The sequence below is a fragment of the Stegodyphus dumicola genome, chromosome 9, assembly GCF_044657685.1.
Source record: "Stegodyphus dumicola isolate Sdum_Otavi_A_Nest chromosome 9, ASM4465768v1".
Lineage (NCBI taxonomy): Eukaryota > Metazoa > Arthropoda > Arachnida > Araneae > Eresidae > Stegodyphus > Stegodyphus dumicola.
In genome coordinates this window covers 43,030,592-43,042,785 of record NC_140776.1, presented here as the reverse complement: position 1 = coordinate 43,042,785, position 12,194 = coordinate 43,030,592, and the positions used below count along the sequence as shown (strand labels likewise).

Sequence of the window (12,194 nt, the reverse complement as noted above, 5' to 3'; positions counted from 1 at the left end):
TCGGTTTTAATAAATGCATATAAGATATATATGCAAAGTTATATTTCCTGTAAAGAAAACGTACTTTATAAAAACTGTATAAAAATAATTTAGCTGAAAAGCATTAATATTTAGGAATATACACAGTTAAAAAATTGAGCAAATTGAGCAATATTTGTTTCATGATTTCTTTTTTCTCTTTGTAACGGTCAACATAATGACTGTATCACTGTAAATCTTCTGTTAGATTATTGATCGGAGAATCGTTATACACATTGAATGCAATTTTATTGGTGGGAAAGTCCTTATCCCTACTGAACTCAATTTTATTATGTTTTACTTCCATTTTTTTTAAACTTCAGCAGTGTAATCTGATTTTATAATTAATTAAATTAAAATTATATAATACTGAAAGCAAAAGTTAATTGCAAGGGACAAGTATAAAATAATTTTTAATCATCCTGAATAAAGTATTATCCCTCCCTCACAAAATATTCTTCTCACATTTACAGTACGAAAGAAAAGTATTTAAACGGATATCAAATTATTTTTAATCTAATTATTCTAAAATTAGCACTTTGCAATACATAAAATACGTTTAAAGTTAATTCATATTATATATGCTTTATTAAACAAAGCGACTAAACCAAGAAAAATAAAACTTACACCATCAAAAGAAAAAACGTCTTCTTTCTTTCTTTTGATGGCGTAAGTTTTATCTTTTTTGGTTTAGTCGCTTTGTTTAATTTTAACGAGATTTTTCAACTGTTTGGGAATAAAAGCAGTATAACCTCTACATTCATAAATATACGACTAACTGACAATATTTTCGATACTAGAAATATCAGGCTAGTTTTAAAAATACGAATAAAATCTCAATACTGGAATTCTTAAATATCAATTATTCTGTTTGTTTATAAATAATGTTAACGCAACTGATTGATCACAAAGGTTTGCAATGGTTAAGTCACTTTGAAATATGAAAATTCACATGAGTACTTTAACAAAAATTTTATGTTACTTTCCTTCATACAATAATAATGCTCATCATTTTTAATGTACAAAAAATTTAAAATGTAGTTCCATGAAAACTTTTCTTACCGCGTTTCCGCGTACATTTCATATCCCACGCAGATACAGAACGCTGCTGGTAAGCTTAATGCACAAACAGTGATTCGTAGCGTGTTCAATCATATACGTTCCCAAAGAATAAAAGAAGCGAGAGAAAAGAGATGATTAAAATTTGTTCGACGATGTTGGCGCCACAATACCGAGCAATTATGGAACACAAAAGTAGACCGCAGTGAAACAATAACGGTTTGCCATGAAGGATGTCATATTTGAATAGTTCTGCCACCATGTAAAACATGTACCCACATTTTAGATCTGAATAAGATTAGGCGATTTTGCTAATTCTGCTCCAAATTACTAAAAAAACGCATTTATTTATTAAAAAATTGCCCTTCCGTTTTCCTCAAATACTTTCAAAATTACTGGTAACATTTCTCAAGTAATAAAGTTATATGTTTCATTTTCTGTTATAGTGCACGTGCTGTATTACTTAATCGATTGAAGGCGTAGAGAAAGTATTCAGAGAGTTGATGAAAGTATAATTACTGAATCTGTGTGGAAACATGACGAAAACTTTTGTCCCAAAGCGGATTAAATTACAAAAATATTTGTAGCAACACAAACTTTCTGGTTACTAGTTCCCAAAGCAGCTATGATCATAAGGGGTTTAAGGTGTATGATAAGCAACATTTAAGCTCATCACTAAAAAACAAAGTAACTGTGAAACTATTACAGTGCAACAGTGCAGACTACAGTTATTCATATGATCTTATACTGCACCTTAACGTTGGTTTACATATGTCTCATTCTAAATAGCGTCATATAAAGTATGCAGACGTTTTTGCATGCATTCTTATGCAGAAAAAGTTTAGCTCTAATAATTTATAGCTCTAACTTTTACGATAATTTTTAAAGTTTTACTTTTACACGATTTGAAACTTTTGAGACAAATCCGTGTTTAGTTTATGGTGGTAAATATAGTATCTATGCATTTATATAATGTGTATATGAATTCATAAAATTTAAAATATTCGAATTTTAAGTGATGCATGTTTTTGTACGCTTTTTCAAACTGCCGTAAGTTTCCGAAATACACGTTAATGTATTTGTTCAAAAACCCAGCATCTCAGCAAATCTATGCATCTCAAACTCGTGTTTTTAGTATTAACTGTATTTACGACAGATATGTGAATGATAAAGATTATGTTTATGTTGCTGTTTTATTCATAAGTTTGCAACTGCATTATTTTAAAAAGAAATCCAACATTATTTTGACAATTTCGATCATATGTTAGAAAACCTGGAGCTGAGGTTTTATTTATCTTATACCATAATGACTAAAATAGATGCAAATTAAAATAATTAGGTAACAAAACGGCGTCCTTTTTGTCACGGAATTTATATAAATGCTAACTAAAAGAATGTAAATTATTTTGAATAATTTCATGTGGGAACTCTTAGAGCACATTATCTGTATTACATTTTATGTGCACAGTGCTTGAGCCAATTTTCCTGCAAATGACAAAGTTTTAGATGTTTCATGTTTCCGAAAAAGCTTTTAAACAGAATTATATGCCGTAATATGCTGAAAATGTGGCTGACGTCTCAAAGAATTAAAATAGAAGAGATATATTTTTACATATAATGAACTTTTAAATGAAAGCGATTACAGCTTCATAATATTCCTGGATAAATATGATACATAAAGCCAACAAAATACTCAAATTTAGAATTATTAATTATAACTTTCAGTTCAATATAAACGATGCTTTGCTTTTAAACAATTATTGTTCTTTATACTGTTATTTTCGTTTAGTTCTTCTATAACTTTAATTATCAAAAGCGTTAAAATTAAATGCTTACGCATAATATATTTGTACCTATGGTAATAATAAAAACAGAATTAACATTATTGTTCATAGCAATTTATGCTTGCCATCAGCTGTTATAATTTTTCTCTTTATTCTAAATTCTAAATTCTATTTCTATAATCTATAATTTTCTATATTCAATTCTCTATTTTTTTGCTATATTAATTTTAATTTCAGTGCTAATATCTGATCTTTTTCTATATTAATTTTAATTTCAGTGTTAATATTAAATATCTCGTAACCTTAATGGTAAATATTAAATATTCTTTTGTATAACAAGCTATGATCAAACTTTATGATAAAATTCGAGAGTTAATTTATCAATTTATTCAAATTTTACTTTCCTTACTGTCTGTTAAACGAAATATTAAGTAAACCGTAAATTGGTATAAAACAAGTTCTGTCTCTAAAATTAACCAAATTAAAACTACTATTTTTTTCTCATTGTAGACGACTTATTATTGTATTAACATTTGATTAATTTATGCTCACAGGAAATTTGATTGTATTCTTAATTATGGATTTTTATAATCTAACAAATTAAAAATATAACGTAATGATAGACTTATTTGCTCAAAAATTTTAAAATCAATATTTTCAAGAAATATTTTGCATAAAAGAATATTACTAACTAAAACCGTTAGCTGAAATATTAATAAAAATTGTGTTTTAGAGCTCTTTTTTATTTGCGACTCCTACTTAAGAATACAAGTTTTAGTTATCAGTTAGACAGTTTCATTATCGTTGCTACCAAAACAGCGAGGATTGCACCTTTGATAATAAAATCCGTTTCAGTTAGTATAAACTGAAAGCCATTTTGTGACAACTAAGAGATTCAATAATATATGTCGGACGATGTGTAAAAAGACATAATTCTGATACTGTGGATAACAAAGTTGAAATTAATTAAGCGAAAGATTTTCAAGTTCACCTGGGTCACACAATGGGCATAACCATGGAAATGAGAATGTGTCACGCTCTGAAGAACTGTAGGAATGAATTCCTCATTTCTATGAATGAGCCTGACTATGTGTTTCTACGTAAGGTAAACACACTGTATTTCCCTTACAGAATAATAAACAGCGTTTTGGGTTACTACTAAAATCTAATTCTCTTTCAATGAAGAAAAAGAAGTACGCAAATGTCAACGGTCCTAATTTACTGTAGAATACCATACAGTAGTTATTACAACAGGCCAAAAACAAGTGCATCGGAACATCTTCATTCTGATCGATTTTCGTTGTTTGTGCCATCTGATACAATTTTGCCACAATCGTTGTTCTGGGTTTAATCTTTGAAGGTGGCCAAGACTTTACAAAGTCCGATTCTATTATTTCCCTTCTTTTCAGTTCAGATACCTCAGCTCATTGCATACATTATGTAGTATATTACTATTGCCTTAGTTCTCTAGAAGTTAAGTCTATGAAAGAGCTACCTATTCTTTCCTTGGACGTATACCGAAATTCAAATTTTTAACATTTTTACGGCTTTAACTAGAATAATAATATTAAGAAAAATACAAGTGGTTTAATCCGCCAAATAATACATTCTTAAATATATTTTAGAAAGAAAATTTCAGTCTCTGGAAATTATTTTTAAAAATTTGTTTGCAAATGAAAGCAATACATTATAAACTCTTGTTTTGAGGCAATACATATTCCTCCAAAAATAACTGGGTTTGTCTCTGTTAACTAATTTGACGGTTAACTCGTTACAGCTAGCCTGTAAAAAGATTTCCCCCCTCCAATTAAGAATTTGAATCCTAATCTTTAAAACATTTTACTGACAAACTATACAGAGTTATTCTAATTTTATTTTAATCCCAGTCCAAGCAAAATGTTGCAACTGCTGCTTGCAGTTAGCGTTATAGCTCGCCATAAAAACGAATTTTGAAATTACTCTGTGGGGATTCGAAAACTCTTTTGTCATGAAGACTTGGGTGACAGAACGATTTTGCTCATCCCCATCGCAATTCGATAATAAATACCTTGAAGGACGGAATCTGGTAATCTTATAGCCTTCTTACACTATCGCCAAATATTGTCCATGGTTATTTACTATATTTTACATTATTATCAACTCAGATACTCAGAGAACTCGTAAGCCTTTCCATGTCATAAAGCTCCCATACAATACAAGCATAAGTGACATTTCTGGGATTCACATCTGAACCTCGATATGATAAATGATGTTATTGATTTCTACATCGTCTACGGGCAGCGAAATAAAACTTAAAGCTACGAACTAGTGTGGATTTCATATACTTATATTCCAATTATATATACATGTAAAAAGACAGGTGATTGCAAAGCGAAAAGAAAAGTGAATTATAAGCTTTATAATAAAGTGAATAAAAAATATTCTGTAAAATGAGGCAAAAAAAGCAAAATTGGCTTGCATTTTAAATGAAATTCTATAGGTTTTGAAGCTGGTCTGACATAAGTCATATGTCTCTTACAGAAAAACGTAAGATTAGTAATTTACGTTTAAATTTAATTAGTTATTTTACCAATTAACAAACTAAGCGCTCTAAAAGAGCTAAACGCAGATAATAATTTAAATCTTTATTTCAATAATTATTAATTAATCTTTATTAAATAATTAGTAATAATATTATTAATCAATTGATATTATAGTTTCCTTAATTATGATAAATTAATATTATAGTTTCCTTAATTACGATAGCTAAAAAAACTGACAAATAATAAATTTCAGTCTAATTTATTAATAAATTAATGAATTATCGAATAAACAAAGGTCCAAGAAAAATACATGTTCACAAAATTTTAATTAAAAATTTCGTTGAATCTGCAACAGAATATAAAAAATTAATTAATTAATTAATTAATTAAAAAATCTGAAAGCTTTCAAATTTTACACTGCACCCAAAGGGACTTTTTTAAAACTTTTTAACCTTTTTGTGTGTTACCTTTATTTATTAAAAGTTCTTTTCACTTAAACCATAAAACTCAGTTCAACAGCAACATCGCAAAATAATTTTAAAATGAGCATATCTTTGAATTTCCGATAAACAAGCTCGCGTGTAGGACATAAAAATGTTTTTGGAGAAAGTGAAGAACCACCCACGTTTTTAAGGATTTCACATACTCGATATCCATGTACACATCGACCTATTTTCACTTAAAAAGATCCCAGAATTACACAAAAATGGCATTGCGCACTCCCTTTACTCTAGGTACATATCGACTTATTTTCACTTAAAAAGTCAAAGAAAATTGAGACAAATCCAATTCTTCTTACTCTTGTAAAAAGCGCCAAACACATAAGTGGGCGATTCTGCACTTTACCCATATATTTTTTCGTTCAGTTTTATTAGGGCTTCTAGATACCCATATTCGGTAGAAGATTACGTTATTCAAAATTTGATGGCTGTAGGTACCGTTGTTTTATCACAATCCGAGAAAAATACATACATTTAATGGGGATTCTTCATTATTTAATTTCTTTAAATACAGCATAAGGCGATAATATTTGGTGGCAACAATTTGAAAAGTGAATCGACATTTAAAGTTTTGAACGCAAAATGCCAAAACGAAATTAATAGCCCTTCTGGGCTAATAAACCGAATTAACGCATCACTGCTTTCGTTTATTTTATTCATATAATAAATAAAAGAATAAAATTCGATATATTCAAAACACTTTTACTTCATAGCTATTTCACGTTTATGTTTCTGTGTTAAAAACATAAATGGATTTTTATAATATGTGATATCTTCAATAAAATATTCGCAAATAATGTATGTTAATTTTAATAAAATGTTCACAAATTAAGTAACAATTGAAATAAAGAATAATTTAAATCTTAGAATAAAACATAAATTTTAGTTCCTACGTTTTCCGTTGTCGCACGGTTAAAACAGAGCTAGCAAAAACATACATTTATTTTAAATATAAGTAGAAAAACGTGCGTTGTTTTGCACTGCTGAAATTATCTGTCAAAAAATATTAATTACGTTGCATCACCTTGATTTCAAAACCATGTTACTACCACATTATATTTATAATAACCCTATGTAACCATCACCATAAACAGTAAATATCTTATTAAATTAAAACAATAAATATCTAAGACTTTTTTTAAATATTATAAATCTGAACAAATGTGTCACGTAATAAATTACTTATTACCTGCAGTTCCTTCGAAATGTTGAATTTAAAATAACAGTTCCAAACCACTTGAAATTGAAATAACAGTAGTCACCACAATTTTTTTAAACAGTCAATTTGGTTTCTGCTCGACTTTCATGATAGTTATGAAAAATGGAAACACTCAGAATGTTAATAAAATGAAATATTGCTCCGTTTTCGAATCCAAGACCTTCGGAAAGGTCATCACGTTCTGTTATGGTTGTATCTGCGACAATAAAATACAAGTGAAAGTTCATGAATGGATTCAACTTTACAGAGCGTGTCTATCATATAACAGCATCGGGTTAAAGCATTCTTGTCCTTGGATTGTATCAACAACTGTTATTATTTTATGCTGGCACGCAAAGACACAATATAATTTTTCAATGATTCTTACTAAGCTTTCTGTTGTCACAAATTATGTTTATCCATGGGTGCTCTGGCAATTGTTAATCTCCCTCATTTGCTAAAGAACGGATACTTTTCGTACAGTTAAGTAAAATAATAATCATTTGTACAATGAACACACCGTATATTGTGCAACACCACTTACTATAGCGTTTATTATACATTGTCAGAAGATCTCCGGTATATTAGTTGTTGATTTGCATTTAATATTTCGTACTCGCTTGAAATATTTTTCAGGTAAACTTTAAAAAGGTATAACATTTAGTTATGTTACTTGTGATATTTTGTGCATTTGACACAGTTAAGGCGTTTGAGTACACTATCTTCTATTTAGCATAGTTTAATTAAAGTATATTAGTTAGAATAACTATGAAATCTTTATTTAACAAGTTAGTGAGTTTTCATATCTCAAGTAGAATGTAAACAGAATACAAATCAAAGTTAACAGTCTTTACAAACATTTGAATCGAAGTATTGAAATGAAGGACTTACCAAGTAGAATGAACCAAGTAGTCATTTATAAGTTTCAATAGCTTCAGGCTTACCTATTAGGCAATATTATCAGGAGTATATTCCATAAAAGAAGGTAACATGCTGAAAAGCATGAAGCTCAAGTATACTACAAGTACAAAATCTTTTTAAGATTTTCTGCATCTAAAACAAAACAAAAAAAAAAAAAAAAAAAAAAAAAAAAAAAAACCATAGGTAGAATCCTCTCTCGCTAATGTACGAGCGAGTACAAGCAGATACAATGGATTTGTCTTTAAGGGAGAAAAATATATGTTAAGGGCAGATCAAAATTCCGCTTTCAGTTATTTTATTTTTTATGAAAAGTTTCTGTGGACGTATAATTTAGATGGAATTTATACTTAAACTCGTATATCGTTTGGTGCTCGTTTGTTTTTGACATTGCCGAGTTTCATTATGCAAAAATGACACTAATTTATTCTAACAGTTTGTATATCGAATTTAAGGAAATGTCGGGAAATGCCAAACATATACAGAAATTTACATTGCAGCATTCCTTGAAAAACATTGGTGAGAAACTTTTTTCACTAACTCTCTTGTTGAGGTATTTACTATTTCTTGTAATGAAATATTTAAATTATACTGCAGTTTAAAATATTTGACTAGTATATATTTTAATACCTTTAAAGTTTTATGCGGAGTGGAAAATTGCATTTGATTTTGTATTACAAACAAGCAACAGTCATTTGAATTGAAATAAGGCTTGATATTAATCCTGAAAGTTGCGAATGCGAAACAAAAATTCAAAATGATTTACAAAATCTGCACTTAAAGCTTAGAAGCTTGAGAAGCAGATACAATGGATTTGTCTTTAAGGGAGAAAAATATATGTTAAGGGCAGATCAAAATTCCGCTTTCAGTTATTTTATTTTTTATCAAAAGTTTCTGTGGACGTATAATTTAGATGGAATTTATACTTAAAGTCTTTATGGAATTTATACTTAAAGTCTTTGTAATTGCTTCCGAGAGCACATATAGGCTCTAGAGCCTTCGGTTTTAGTAAATGAGATGTTTTTTATCAACTTTTGTCAGAGAATTACCGTAATACATCTTAATTGTTAAATAAGTGAAGTAAATCACTCCAGGATAAATTAATAAGAGAAAAAAATCAAGTTAACGCAAAAAAGCAAGTAATTTCAATGCAGGTCTTCCAAAGTAAAGAGAATTTTAAATCTTAATTAAACTAAAAATTTATTTTTTGCCTATAGTAGTCATTATTGTTATTTCTGATTGAGATGCGTTGATGAAGATTCCTTAAGACGCTTTGCTACCGGGTGATACCATAATTAAAGTAATTCAGGTGTTAATTATTAATGGTATTTAGCAAATAAAATTAACGTCTTTTCATGAAACTCAAATAGTGTCCAAAACTGATTACCCGTGTTTACGTTTAGCTAAACATACATTAACATGGTTTCGGTTACATGTTTTTAAAAATATCCTATAAATTTTTAACTATAAATATAATGAAAAGAACGCAATTTATTCAAGTACTTTTAAGATTTACCTTGTTAAGAATTAAAAATCCTTAAATTTATAAACAAACATTTCTATACTTATTTGCCTTTAAAAGAGACATGGGAGTCAACTCCAGTAAAAGGCATGGTTCATAATTTGAATATTTTTATCCAAGATAAGTAATGCTGTAAATGTGTAAATAAATACCTTTATATTTAGGACAAATACGTAATGATCCAATCTTCAAACCCTCTGATTTATTAAATTCGCTTGGAATAACCAGCATAATCATGAGTTCCGAGATTTAACCAGGAGACCTAATCAGCGACTCGATATTATTCTTAAACGTCCGCTCCCTAAGGGTGCGTGACCGCATATTTTTCACCTATAATAGATCTAGGAGCTTCCCATGGTGGCACCCATTTCCGTCATACCACTCACAGCAAATGTGGGCTACGTCACTCACTTTTTGATTGAGAATTCAGATGCATTGTAAACAGGACTTCACTTTCAATGTACTGTGCCTTTGTTTATGTTTATTCAAATACGCGAAACGGAGATGACACTGTGACTCTAACAGAGTTTGTTTTTTTTGTCTATCCAGCAATGATACTATGTTAGGCGATGAACTGCATCCCCAAAAATTTGTCATTTGCAACCAAAACGTTTATCGCTGATTGTTTGATACAATACACAACACTCTGATGAATAGACATTTCCTCATTGGGGTTAAGTTCCGGAAATTTTTTTTCCTAAAATAAAAGTGTCACACTTGCTTTTTATTTTCTAAATAAAAATTTGCATAATGGAGCCTAATGAAGATTTATTGCTTCTGGACTGTTTATCTAACTCTGGTCAAGAAATATTTTTAAATCGGATCATAATTTGAAATTGTGGCAAATTAAGTGTGTCCCTCTTCAGAAATATGAAATTTAGATAAATCATCGAATATAATCAAGCTAAAAACTGTACTAAATACCACTAAAGACATCCAGCTAAATAATTGTTACTTAGTTCTGCAAAAGAGAAGTAACTACACCAGTAAGTAAATTATCAAATTAAATAAATATCTTACAAATTCGTTAATTAGTATCTCTTGATAATGAAGAAATTATCTAGATTATGAATCACTTATAGGTAGAAAAGTGACTGGGAAAACTAAGGCTTTGTTCAGCGTTTCGATTAAAGGTTAGCAGTATAACCTAATATATTTCAAGAAGCAAATATTATTTTCCTGTAAAAAAACATGCTGTTTTATTTTTGGAAATGTATTGAGATTTCAGCATTCTCTTTATTCTCAAGGTTGTGAATCTAGTAATTATCAATTAAAAATTGAAATAAGGTTTTTCTTTACTTAGATTTACTAAAATGTTTAAGTAAAATGATACTGTCACGAATTGTATACTTAGATAGGTAATTCTAGTAGAATTATAAGTAAAATTGTTGTTTGTATTTCTTTTGTAACATGAAAAATCTAAAGAGCGGCTATGCTGAAAAGTGAGAATACAGGATACAGTGCATTTAACATTGAGTAATGGGTATCTCCGTAATTTGGCGAGATATCGCCAAAAAGACAACGGTTTTGGCGACTTATTTTGCTGCCGAATTTGGCGATAAATTACCAAAAGTTGCCAAATTAGGCGACATTTTGGTCCGGTTCCTGTATCACCATAATATGTATTAAAATTGAATAAATGTAATTTAGCACTATGTTAGATGGAATCGTAATTCCATCCTCGTATCGCTTTCCAGAAATTTTGAGAAGCAGAAATTACTAGAACTATCTCAACAGCCGGTTGAAAACTATTTAAGGCACAAGAGAGAGCATCTCTGCTTTCAGTTGCTTAGTTATTGTTGTTTGCGAGTTATAGATCAGTGTGAACTGAGATATCCGAGTTAGCTTTCTCTTTAAGTGCGTTTTGCATTGCCTTGCGCTTAATGTTCTCAGTAGTTTTATAAGTAACTACTGATTGTACTCTGTGATTCTGTGAACTGCGGAAAATTTCAGAACTTTGAAGTGTTTATTTTGATAAATAATTTTTATTAGTCTATCATTGGACTTGTGTGCATTCAATCTATTACGAACCCGTAAATATGCAACAATACATTTCGCGATTTTGGTCAGTGATTTACGCCAATGTAGTTTTCCAGCAGACGGTGAGATTAATTTTTTAATTAGAGATGGTAAGATCTATTGAGATATAGGTTCGTTAAAAATTTTGTATGCAAGCAGAAAAATGTGTGCATTTACAAAAACTGATGGTTTGATGCTTTTGATACTAATATCAGAAAGCACTGAAACAAAAACACACGTTTTAAAAATCGTTAAGTTCTGTTATTAAAATTAAATTTTAAAAATCTAATTTAAATAAAAGAACTCAAAGTTTCTAATCGAACTAAACGTTTCAATCTAATTTTAATAACATTCGTTTAAATTTAAAATTAAAAAGAACTTTTTTTATAAAGGCTGATACTTTAAGAAAAGTTCATAATTATTTAGCATAAAAATTTAGATTACCTGCTGAACCTCAGATTTGCTCATGAATGTTAAAATGTTAGTTTAGAATAATAATAATAAAAAAATAATAAAAAAAAATCTGAAAGATTTCAGATTTTAAATTACGTACAAAGGTCCGTTTTTTTAACATTTCTTGTGTTAAAAATGTATTTATAAAGTTTATTATTTACTTTATTTATTAAATATTATGTTCTTCGTACTTAAACCATA

General features: G+C 29.1%; 1 protein-coding gene across 2 annotated transcripts in view; it reads right to left on the bottom strand.

Annotated features, from left to right (window-relative positions):
* Positions 1-7,212, bottom strand: part of LOC118182778 (MAM and LDL-receptor class A domain-containing protein 1-like) — an 81,425-nt gene extending 74,213 nt beyond the window's left edge. Inside the window, exon 1 of one of the 2 annotated variants that reach the window (XM_085823386.1) lies at positions 7,073-7,212. The gene's annotated coding sequence lies outside the window, so the exon portion shown is untranslated. Of the gene's footprint in view, positions 1-1,080; positions 1,219-7,072 lie in introns of those variants that run through there. The other variant, XM_085823385.1, reaches the window with a different exon arrangement.
* Positions 7,213-12,194: the final 4,982 nt, after the last annotated feature.